The sequence below is a fragment of the Gorilla gorilla genome, chromosome 18 (assembly GCF_029281585.2).
Source record: "Gorilla gorilla gorilla isolate KB3781 chromosome 18, NHGRI_mGorGor1-v2.1_pri, whole genome shotgun sequence".
Taxonomy (NCBI): Eukaryota; Metazoa; Chordata; class Mammalia; order Primates; family Hominidae; genus Gorilla; species Gorilla gorilla.
Genome location: NC_073242.2, coordinates 123,307,654 through 123,321,454, shown reverse-complemented (window position 1 = coordinate 123,321,454; position 13,801 = coordinate 123,307,654).

Below are 13,801 nucleotides of genomic sequence, written 5' to 3'. Positions count from 1 at the left end.
TATAAAAACATGGAAATTAAATAGCACGCACCCAAGAAATCAATAGGTCTCATTAAGACATTAATAGGAAAATTTCAAAAGTCACTGAGACAAGTAAGAATGAAAATCCAACATACCCAAACCTATGGAACGTAGCAAAAGCAGTTCTAAGAGGGAAATTTATAGCAATAAAAGCCTACACCAAAAAAGAAGAAAGATTTTCAAATCACAAAGCAAAATTATACACTTCAAGTAACTAGAACATCAAAAACAAACTAAACCCAAAATTGGTAGAAGGAAGGAAATAATAAAGCTCACAGCAGATATAAATGAAACAGACACTAAAAAATATTTCAAAAGATAAATAAGACAAAGTGTAAAGGTAAAACTGACAAACCTTTAGCTAAACTAAGACAAAAGGAGAGAAAATTCAAATAAATAAAAGATGAAAAAGGAGACATTACAACTGATACACCACAGAAATAGAAGGGATTGTAAGACATTACTCATAACTATATGCCAACAAATTTGATAGTGTAGAATAAAATGAATAAATTTCTGCACACATACAACTACCCAGATTAAATTGTGAGGAAATATAACATCTGAACACATCAATAATGAGTTTGGAAATTGAATCAATAATAAAACATCTTCCATCAAAACAACAACAACAACAACCAACACCCAGGACCTGATGTCTTCACTGCTGAATTCTACCAAACAGTTAAAGAATAACTACCAATTCTCCACAAACTTTTCCACAAAAGTAATGAGGAAGGAATACTTCCATACTCATCTTATGAGGCTCGCAATATCCTGATTCTAAAACCAGACAAAGACACGCACAAAATGAAAATAACAGGCCAATATTCCTGAAGAACATAGATACAAAAATTCTCAACAAGATACAAGTGAACTGACTTCGACAGCACACTAAAAAGAGTATTCACTATAATCAAGTGGGGTTCATCCCAGGGATGAAAGGATGGCTTAACATGCACAAATCAGTAAATATGATACACCACCACAATAGAAAGAAGAACAAAAACCATGTGATCATTTCAACAGATGCAAAAAGAACACTTGACAAAAGTCAACATTCCTTTATGATAAAAACTGTCAAGAAAGTAGGTATAGGAGTGTACCTCAACGCAGTAAAGGCCATAGGTGACAAACCCACAGCTAACATCTTATTTATGGTGAATAGTTAAATGCTTTTCCTCTTTGATGTGGAGGAAGACAAGGATGTCAACTTCTACCACTTCTATTTAGCATAGTACTGGAGGTCAGAGCCAGAGCAATTAGACAAAAGAAATAAATAAGAGGGATCCAAACTGGAAAGAAGGAAGTCAGATTGTTTCTGTTTGTAGAAAATGTGATCTCACATACATATGTATACATCTATATATATGATCATATAGATATATATGATCTCTCTCTCTTTAGGGTTCTTTCTATATATACTTATATAGAGTGAGAACCCTAAAGACTTGACCAAAAACTACTAGAAATCATAAATAAATTCAGTAAAGTTATAGTATACAAAATCAACACAGAAAATTCAGTGGTGTTTCTATACACTAATAGTGAACTATCTGAAAAAGTCATCAAGAAAGGAATTCCATTTACAATAGCTACCAAGAAATCTGCAGATAAATTTAATCAAGGTCGTGAAAGATCTCTACAATGAAAACTATAACACACTGATGGAAAAATTTACGATCCACAAAAAATGGACACTATATACTCATGGAATGGAAGAACTGATACTATTGAAATGACCATACTAACAAAATGTCCTACAGATTCAATGCAATCCCTATCAAAATACCAATGAAATTCTTCACAGAAATAGAAAAAAATACCCTAAAATTTGTATGAAACCAGAAAAGACCCCAAATAACCAAAGCAATCCTGTGCAAAAATAACAAAGCTGGAGGCACCACACTACCTGACTTCAAAATATACTACAAAGCCATAGTAAGCAAAACAGCATGGCACTGCCATAAAGCAAACACATAGACCAATGGAAGAGAATATACAGCTCAGAAATAAATTCTCATACCTAAAGTCAACTGATTTTCCAAAAAGGAGTCAAGAGCACACACAGGGGTAAAGACAGTCTCTTCATTAAATGGTACTGAGAAGATTGGATATCTACATGTGGGATAATGAAATTAGACCCCTATCTTTTACCTTATACAAAAATCAACTCAAATGCGATTAAAGACCTAAAGGTAAGATTGAAAACTATGAAAAACTACTAGAAGATAACATGTGGGAAATTCTCTATAACTTTGGGTTCTACAAGGATTTTTTAAATGAGACGTCAAAAGCACAGGCAACAAAAGCAAAAATAGATAAATGGGGTTTCATCAAACTAAAATGCTTTTGCACAGCAAAGGAAACTTAACAGAGTGAAAAAACAACTTACAGAATGGGATACAATATTTGCAAACTATACATCTGCTAAGGAGTTAATGCCCAGATTATATAACAAACTTAAACAACTTAACAGCAAAAACATAAATAACTTATTTAAAAATGGGCAAAACTGGGAAGCTGAGGCAGGCGGATTGCCTGAGGTCAGGAGTTTGAGACCAGCCTGACCAATATGGTGAAATCATTTCTCTACTAAAAATACAAAAATTTAGCCAAACATGATGGCGTGTGCCTGTAACCCCAGCTACTCAGCAGGCTGAGGCAGGCGAATTGCTTGAACCAGGGAGATGGAGGTTGCTGTGAGCCCCGATTGCACCACTGCACTCCAGCTTGGGCAAGAGAGCAAGACTCCTTCGCAAAAAAAAAAAAAAAAAAAAAGGACAAAATAAACTAAAAGAAATGCCACAAGAGAAAATATAGAAATTGTCAAGACGAATATATAATAAAATCATGTTCAACATCACTAACCATCAGGGAAATGCAAATCAAAACCGCAATGAGATACCAGTTCACCCATTAGAATGGCTATTAGCAAAAAGGTAAACGATAACAAGAGTTGGCAAGGAAGTGGAGAAAACGGAACACTTACGCACTGTTGATGGGGTTGTAAACTAGTACAACCATTAAGCAAAACTTTATGGAAGTTCGCTAAAAAATAAAAAATAAAAAAAAAAACCAATCATTCGATCACATAACCCAGCAATCCCACTACTGGGTATATATCCATAGGAAATGAAATCATTGTGTTTGAAAAATATCTGCACTCTTATGTTTACTGTAGCACTATTTCTAATAATCAGATATGGAATCAACCTATGTGTATAAAAACAAACAAGTGAATTATATATATATAATATATATTATGTATATTATATATAATACATATTATGTATTATATATAATATATTATGTATAATATATAATATATTATATATTAATATATTATTAATATTAATGTATTATATATTAATATTAATAATATTAATAAAAAATAATAATTATTAATTAATAATTATTAATAATTAATAATAATTAATAATAATTAATATTAATATTAATATGTTATTAATATATAATATATATTATATGTATAATATACATTATATATTATGTATATTTTATATATAATACATATTATGTATATTATATACATAATATATATTATGTGTATTATAATATATATAATGTATAATGTATATAATATACGTTATGTATATTATATATAATATACATTATGTATGTTATGTATATTATATATTACATATAATATATATATTATTATATATAATTATATATAATTATAATTATAATTATATATAATTTTATGTGTAATTATAATTATGCATAAAATTAATTATAATTATATATAATTTTATGTGTAATTATAATTACACATAAAATTATATATGTATATATATATATATATATATGGACACACACACAATGAAATACTATTCAGCCATAAAAAAAGAATGAAATTCTGCCAGTTGCAACAACATGGATGACCCTGTAGGATACAATGTTAAGTGAAATAAGCCAGACACAGAAAGCAAATACCGCATGATCTCGCTCATATGTGGAATCTTAAAAAAAAAAATGTTAATAGAGAAGTAGAGTAGAATAGTGGTTACCAAACAGTGAGGAAGAAGTGGGGAGGGCAAAATGGAGATAGATTGGTTAACAGTTATGAAATCACAATTATATAGGAAGAATAAGTTGTAGTGTTCTTTGCAAAGCAGGGTGACTATAGTTAAAAGTAAAGTATTGTATATTACAAAGTATCTAGAAGAAAGGATTTTGAAATTTCTTATTAAAAAGAAATGATGAATGCATGAGGTAATTAATACACTAACTATCCTTATTGGATCATTAGACAACATACATATTCATTGAAACATCAAATTGTATCCTATAAATCTATATAATTACAATGTGAAAATTTTTTAAAAATAAATTAATGAATTAAATAACAATTTTAAAATGTTCTCAATCACCAATGCAAAGTTTAGGAGCTTTGTTCTTGACTCAGCCTTAAGACTGAAAACTAATGTGTTAGAAATATTTGTAGATCCTCTCAATTTTGAAAGAATCCTAGCTAAACTACTGAAATATAAAATATATTCTATGTAATATGCTCTTAGGTATATTCTTAGGTGAACTCTGCTTTTAGATGAAGCTTATAAAAATGAAAAACGTATCTGAAATAAAATTTTAAAGTATTTGGAAAATTACAGCTTAATCTCTTAAAGACAAATTTTCTATACAGTAACCTTTTTATGTGTTTTTGAAATGGGGTATACAATTATTTTCCCTGATGTGAGACAAAATATAGAATGTTGGCATTTTATCTAAGAAGTTAACTTAGGAAGAAAGAGTGAGAGGCAGAGGAATGAGGGAAGAAAGGAAGGCTGATGATGGGATACCTTATCAAGTTGCCTAATGCTGTATTGGAACCTAATAGGCCTTCTAAGGAGTTTTATTACATAATGCAAGACTCCTCAATCTGGGAGGAGGAAAGGGCTTTATTTTTGAGTGGTCACAGGTTGCCCCATGGGCATAAACTCTACCAAGCTGCTAGGTTACACCTACATGAGCATCCCACCTGCTTAAGTAAGAGCAGCCACAAACTGTGGGCCATTCCAGGTAAGTGTCATATCACACCTGCACCAACTAGTCAAAGCCTGGGTCAAAGCCTGTGCAGAACTGATCGCTACAGCAGAGGCTAAAATAAGAAATGGGGCTAAGAGAGTGAAAAGCAGTGCCCATATGTATCCAAAAACAGGTTGAAGATATCTTTAGGAAGGAACAGATAATTTTTTTTATTCATACAATAACAGATGCATATGAACTCCTCGACTAGTCACCCATTCCTGTCAGCCCTTGGGCTTCATAACTAAATCATTCTTCCTTTGTAATCCAGTCCCACATTTTCAGCTATCTCTATATGTTTATTATCTTAAATATTTCTTTGCTCTATACTCTTCCCCTAGTCTTCAACCAATTTCTTTCTTTATTGTCCCAACCCACAGACTGTTATTTCCACTTCGATGTCCCATAGAAGCTTCAAGGGTTTGAAATACCTAAAAAACAACTCATCTTTCTCCCTAAAACTCCCTCTCCTTCTCCCACTTCAAAATTTCAACTAATGGCTCCCCCTGTTATTCCCACCAGAATCCTGAATGATCCCTGTTTCCCCTCATTCACTCCATACATGTAAATCTCATTAACGTTACTTTCTAGATATTTCATGAATCCTTTCCATTCATTCTGTACTAGAAAGTGTTCCCAGTTTAGACCCTGGTGGTTGGTGGCCTCTTACCTAGGCGCTCTCTCTCTCTCTCTCTCTCTCTGTGGGTGTGGGTGTGGGTGTGTGTGTCCTGAGAATTTATTTACTTCTGGTTTTTGTTTGTTTTTTAGTATCCAGAATCTACAGGGAACTTAAATCAATTAGAAAAAAAAATAACCCAATTAAAAAATGGGCAAAGGACATGAACAAACACTTCTCAAAAGAACACATACAAATGGCCAACAAATACACGAAAAAAAAAATGCTTAGAATCACTAATCATCAGAAAAATGCAAATCAAAACACAATGAGATACCATTTCATACCGGTTGGAATGGCTATTATTAAAAAGTCAAAATACAACAGATGCCAGCAGGGCTGTAGACAAGAGGAAGTGTCTGTATATTTTTAGCTATAGCCCTACTTCAAACGTGTCCCCATTACAGCCAAAAGAGCGGCCTATCTAAAGGACTGTTCTGATCAGCTCACTTACCTGACTGAAACCTTCAGTGACTCCCATGGCCTGCAGGTCAATGCACTAATTCATGACTATAACATCTGAGATATCCTTGATCTGGCTACTGGTCTAGCCCTCTCTGACTCACGCTTTATAAACCATGCATTCTGGAACTTTTTAGTTGTTTCCCACATCAGCATGCTACTTCCCATCCATGTAGATTTGCAGAGACCTCCTCATCTTTTTAATTCCCAGTTCCCACTCTCAACATGGGCCATCTCCTACCCACACTTCAAAACCTAAGCAAAACAACACCTTCCGTGACACCTCCATGCTGAGTCAGATGCCATCCCCTTTGTATTGTAGTTCTTTGCTTGTGTGCCTTTGTCTCACTTTGTTCTCTTTAAAATAAACTCCATGAGGACAATGATCACCTGCTATTTGTGTTAATATCTGCACCTAGTGGCATAGTGTCTGGAGTATAGTAGGATCTATTTTCAAGGAAAAAAAGATTATATCTATACCAATAGACATGAATTAGCGCTTTTTTTTTAAAGATAAGCTCCCTTTGAACTAAGTCAATGTTTACAAGAAGAGTTATACTAAAAAGTTCACTTTTGCTGCTTATGTTTCATTTATTTCAGGCAATTAATTCATTGTTATTGGTAAATCGATACTTTTTATTGATACTGAAAAGAGAGAAATAAACTAATGACTATCTCTGTTAGAGTAGATTTGTTCATATCTATCAGTAAAATGTTAATTATCTGAAAGTCAATAATAAAACATAAACTGTGATCTTAAATGTTTTTTAGGGGCTCAAAAATAACTAGAATTCATGTCAGCATATAAAAAAAGATCAGAGTATTTTTAAGATATGATAAAATTTTATTTTAGTTTCTTAATAGGGATTTTTGTGACCTTATAGAGTTCAACTAATTATAATTTTAAAAATAGGATTTATAGAGTTTTAGAATTAGAAACAATTTATAGATTATTTTATTTTTCTTTTGAGGAATCAGGTCATCAGAAGATCAAGGAACACCTATAATGTCACTAGATCCTAATTTAATTTAAATTTTAGAATCCAGGTATTCTAACTCCTGTCTTGATACTATTTCTACTTTATTATGTTGCTTCCCAGGGCTTTAAAAAATAAAAGCTGGGAAATTACATTTGCTTTGCATATACAGCACCAATTATCAAATTCAGCATAAAAGCATAACATGTATACATCAAAAAGAAAACATAAAAACTTCAAATTAAAAGCATCTCAAAACAATTGAATATAATAGGGAAACCTTATACAAATGCAACACTCACCCATTAATAAAAAGAAACCAATTGGAGAAAAAAGAAATTCAATATAAACATGTTGGAATATAACCTAATTCATTTTAATCCAATGCTTCAAATTGAAAAAAATTAGCACTAGTGTTATTTTCCTTTATCATTACAATCTTGCTTTTCATTACATTATGCTATGTTTTGTATTAAACATAAAATCAATTTTTCACCTTAACACATGCTAGAAATACAGAGTCACCATATTGGAAATCAGTAGAAAGTGTCTTTGTTTCTACTTTTTTTTCTTTGAAAAAGCTTTGGGAAAAAAAATCATTTACAATGTTTAATTTTAATAACTTAAAGAATGTAATTGATTTTTGTTTGTTTTTGACATGGAGTTTCACTCTTGTCACTCAGGCTGGAGTACAATGGCATGATCTCGGCTCACTGTAACCTCCACCTCCCAGGTTCAAATGATTCTCCTGTCTCAGCCTCCCGAGTAGCTGGGATGACAGGCACTCGCCACCACACCCGGCTAATTTTTGTATTTTTAGTAGAGATGGGGTTTCATCATGTTGGCCAGGCTGGTCTCAAACTCCTGACCTCAGGCGATCTGCCAACCTCGCCCTCCCAAAGAGCTGGGACTACAGGCGTGAGCCACCATGCCCAGCCAATTGAATAGTTTTTAACTCAGAGGATAAATGCTTGAGGGGATGGAAAGCCCATTCCTCATGACGTGATTATTTCACACTGCATGCCTGTATCAAAACATCTCATGTACCCCACAAATATATAAACCTCCTATGTACCCACAAAAATTTTATAAAATAATGAAAATATTTTAAAACTAAAAAAATTGTTTTTTAATTAAGCAACTTTATTTAAATAAAATCATTCTTCCTCATCCTCAGTCCTGGGATCTACCAGAAAGAATTAGCAACATCTTAAAGATGACAAAGTGTTAAAGATAAACTGCTATTAAGTAAAAGTGTGAAGTGTGGAGGGGACAAGCTGGATGCCTGAACCATTTTGTTCTATCTTTAGGACAGTGAAAGAGCAAGAAGCAGGGTTGGGTGGGGGACACATATTCTGTTGAGCATTGTCACCACTATATTCACTGAAATTCATCTGCATGCTTGTATGTATACTTTTGATTCGCCTGATACACTGAAAATTATATGAAATTGTTCTCTATTCTTTAGATAATTATAATCTAAGTGCTAATATGAAGCTTAGAATTTATATGAAATATGTATGCCCACAACAAGACATTTCAGCTATTTCCTAGATAATAATCTCACTTCACCCTGCACAAAACAGGCACATGATCATGTCACTCTGACCTGGTTTGAGTCCAAGGAGGCTTTTGTTTTTAAAATAATTTAGGTTAGTAGTTAAAATATGAACTTTGGGCCAGGAGTGGGAGCTCATGCCTATAATCCCAGCACTTCGGGAGGCTGAGGCGGGCGGATGACTTGAAGTCAGGAGTAGGAGACTGGACTGGCCAACATGCTGAAACCCCATCTCTACTAAAAAAAAAAAATAGAAAACTTAGCTGGGTGTGGTGGCGGGCACCTATAATCCCAGCTACTTGGGAGACTGAGGCAGGAGAATTGCTTGAGCCTGGGAAGTGGAGGTTGCAGTGAGCAGAGATCTTACCACTACACTCCAAAACAAACAACAAACAAAAAAATTCTAGAGTCACACTGAAAATCTTAACAACCTGCTTCTACTACCCATTTTTTTAATTTTTATTTTGACCTGATTTTAGATTGATAGCAAAATGCACAAATAACACAAAGTGCCCCCTATGTCCGTCACCCTACTTCCCCTAATGCTAACATTTTCAGAGCCATCCTTATTTTCTCTATAAAAGAGCAGAGTTCTCCTTTTAGAGATTTGGAAAGATTATTAAAAGATAAGTTACAAAATACAGTACCTGACACGTATAAAATATTAAATAAATACTAGCCATGCTTAATTATTTTGTTTTAAGTCTATATGAGTCAAGTTTTAGTAGAAATATGGGCTAGAAAAAAAAAAACAGAAAGCGGGACTCTGTGATCCGACTTGGGCTTATAGAACAGACTGCACTAGTTTGTTCTCATGCTGCTAATAAAGTCATACCCAAGACCGGGTAATTTAGAAAGGAAAGAGGTTTAAGGAACTCACAATTCCACATGGCTGGGGAGGCCTCACAGTCACGGCAGAAGGCAAAAAAGAAGCAAAGGCACATCTTAAATGGTAGCAGAGAAGAAAGCTTGTGTAGGGAAGCTCCCATTTTAAAAGCATCAGATCTCGTGAGACTTATTCGCTACCAGGAGAACAGTAGGGGGAACCCGCCCCTATGATTCAATGATCTCCACCTGACTCCATCCTTGACATGCGGGGATAATTACAATCAAGGTGAGATTCGGATGGAGACACAGCCGAATCATATCAATGACTAATGAGAGTTACGTCCAGAACCTAATGAAAACCTGTCTGAGGCCACATTCCCTGTAAAGCAGATTTGAGATAGAGATTTGTGTAGAGAATATTTAACTGGGTAAAATCCTAGGAACCAACAACTGTGGCGAAAAAGCTGAATTGGATAAAGGGAGTTGAGATGTGAGGCAGTCACAACAAATACCTCAGCTAATCTCAAGGGGGAGCTGAGAAGCTGGGACGACCCTTCAGAGTTGCCCTAAATTGAGGCAGGAGTATGGAGTTTTAATACCTTTCACTGGCCATTCTTCAGATACGAGTTGTCCCCAAGGATGGACATCAGCTTGACAAGTTATTAATTAGATCTCCTGAGAATAAATTCTAGAGAGAATCAGCTGAGAGGCATGATTTGCCAACACTCCCAATAGCTGGGCAAACTTCAGTTTTGAGGGAGGATTTGGGTCACACACAAAAGTCTCCACAACCAATTATTCATGGGAAATTCTATGTAGGCAGAGCTATTTCATGGCCAGTTAATCAAAACTACATAATCTATTTGGTTAAGCAAAAGAAATTAAAAAGATAAAATAAAATCTATGTATTAACACTCAAAAGTTTTTTAATGCATTTGCCTTGCATTTCGTATGTTTTGCCTTGCCTTTTATATGTTTTGCCTTGCATTTGCTTATTTGCTTTTAAGAACCTTTAGAGAACAATAATTACTAATATAATATGGAGTAGCACAGCATAGACGAGGGAAGCTAACTCTCTCCCTTTTCCCAGAACCTGGAACAGCTAAAGATCCTAAGCATTGTCAGCTTTGGTATCTGACATAGTTTGGATGTTTGTCCCCTTCAAATCTCACGTTAAAATGTGATCCCCAATGTTGGAGAGAGATGCCTCCTGAATGGCTTGGTGCTGTCCTCTTGGTAATGAATGAGTTCTTACCCTGTGAGTTCATGCGATATCTGGTTGTTTAAAAGAGACTGACACCTCCTCCCTGTCTCTCTTGCTTCCTCTCTCACCATGTGATATGCTGGTTTCCCTTCACCTTCCACCATGATTGGAAGGTTCCTGAGGCCCTCCCTGGAAGCAGGTGCCAGTACTATGCTTCATGTACAGCCTTCACAACAAGGAGCCAAATAAACCGCATTTCTTTATAAATTACCCAGCCTCAGGTATTTCTTTATAACAATGCAAATGGGCTAACAGAGTATCATTCATGGACAGTGAGTGTATTAGTCAATTTTCATGCTGCTGATAAAGACATACCCAAGACTGGGTCATTTATAAAGAAAAAGAGGTTTAATGAATTCACAGTTCCACATGGCTGAGGAGGCCTCACAGTTATGGCAGAAGGTGAAAGGCGCATCTTACATGGCAGCAGGCAAACAGCAAATGAGAACCAAGTGAAAGGCGAAAGGGGTTTCCCCTTATAAAACCATCAGATCTCATGAGACTTATTCACTACCACTAGGACAGTGTGGGGAAAACTGCCCCCATGATCCACTTACCTCTCACTGGGTCCCTCCCACAACATGTGAATTATGGGAGCTACAGTGCAAGATGAGATTTCAGTGGGGACACAGCCAAACCATATCAGACAGTAATAACTTTCAATTAAATATAGCTAGACTTTCTGTCAGTGGGTCACAGCAGTCTAGAGAACACATTGAAAAACTCTGGGAACAGCAGATATAGAGGTCAGATCTAGAGATTTTGAACAAAGTTTAGTGCTACAATGCATTGGTGACCACAGACAAAAGGTGTCTGTTGTTGTTATAGTTTGTTTTCTGTCTTGTTTTTCATCATGGGAGGACAAAAAGAAAAAATGGGGGCAATGGTGAAGGAGAAATGAAAAAGACCTGCTTTTCTATGGGTGGAAGCGACTAAACGAGAGAATAAATTTGGATCACACAACAAATGCAAATCAAGTTAGAAGCATGAAAGGCATGATTAAGGCCATGGTTCTAATAGAGATCAGCCAGCGGAACCAGGATCATGCCACACCGAGAGAGGCTGCAGAGCCATTGCCTTCTCTCCTGTCAAAGCTAAATTAATGAAATGGAACTCACAGAAGCACTATGTAATCAAATATTGGTGGGACACAAGCAAATTCTTAAAAAGTTTCATTGATCAGTGATAATATCTTTTGGTGTAAATATCTCCTCAAAACATTTCAGGAAAAAAAAATAAAGCTATAATTTTACTTTAGAAATATTTAACTTTGTTATACTAGTTTACTTATTTTTTACCTAATACTTCTGATATATTGTTATGTAGGTTAAAGATGCTCGATTCATGCCACTGTGGAAACCACACATAATTTAGGCAATAATGCAAATTCTTTTCAAATTCTTTTATCAGTGTATTCACTTTATTTTTATTTCAAACACAATACAAAATTACAGGATGCTATCAAAGTGATGCTACAAAACCCCACTAAAATTTTTTCAATTCTTCAAATCACACACTTACACACACACACACACACACACACCACATGCATTCCCCGTACAGACCTTTTTTTGGGGGGCCTGAGTAAATAATTGCATTTTATTTTCAATTTTTCATTTTGAAATAATTAAAGACTTACCAAAAATGTTGCAAAACTACGTGCCTTTTTGAAGTAAAGTCTTGAAAAAGTTGTTTGGTATATCCTTTATAGTAATAAAAGAAAACACGTGTATATTCTGTTGATTAAAGGCATGCTGAGATCGTCAGACATGTGATTTCATCAGAGACTCCAATATAGAGCACAGCTGTAACGACATCCTAAGAGTGTTCTAACTGAAATGTGTTGGAAGAAGGTTCTAATTTTTTTCAACCCTTCTCAAGTTGGCACTCAGCAGATTTCCACTCTATAAAAGTAACTCCTGCTCTGCAACTAATGTTCACAGATAAGCTCCAAACATATTTACAGCTCCATTTAAGTATAATGTACACACAGTAAAATTCACCCTTTTCAATGTGCAATTTAATGGGTTATGGCAGATGAATATCATCATTTGACCACAATCATGATCAAGATACAGAAAATCTGCATCATCACAAACTGTTTTCTTTTGCTGTTTTGCATTTGATCTTTTCTCCATTCCTGAACACAGGCAACCACTAATCTGCTTCTGTTTCTACAGTTTGCATTTTCTAGAGTATCCTATTAGTGGAATGATACATTGGTGTCTTTCATGTCTAGCTTCTTTCACTGAGCATAATGCTTTTGATATTCATTTATATTGCTGTTGTATCAGTTTGCTCCTTTTTATTGTTGAGTGGTACTCCATCTACAACTGGTTTATCCATTTACAAGTTGATGGACACATCTGCTATGAACTTCAAGGATGAGGCTTGGTACGGATATGTTTTTATTTATTTTGAGTCGCAGTGGGATTATTTGGCTATATGATCAGTACTAAGTTTAACATTAAAAGAAACTGCCAAACTGCTTTCCAAAATGTCTGTACCATTTTGAAGTCCCACTAGCCAGGTGTGAATAGCAATTCTTCACATCATGTGGTATGGTCAGTTCTGCTCGTGTCAGCCACTCCAGTGGGTGTACAGTGGTACCTCAATGTGGTTTTAACTTGCATTTCCCTGATGACGGGTAATGTTAAGTATCTTTTCATTTGTGTATTGGACATCATCTCTTTTTAAATTAAAATATCTGTACAAATATTTGGCCCATTTAGGTCAAAATATTACGTTAAATGAGTTATTTGTGTTTTGTTATTTAGTTTTTTAGTTATGTGTACATTCTAGATGAAAGTTCTTTATCAGACATATTTAAAATTATTCTGTCCCAATCTGTGGTTTGCCTTTTCATTTTTTGATGCTATGTTTTAAGTTGCAAAAGTCTTAATTTCATGAAGTCCAACTTACTATTTTTTTCCATTTTCATCCATCCTTTTCTTATCTAAAAA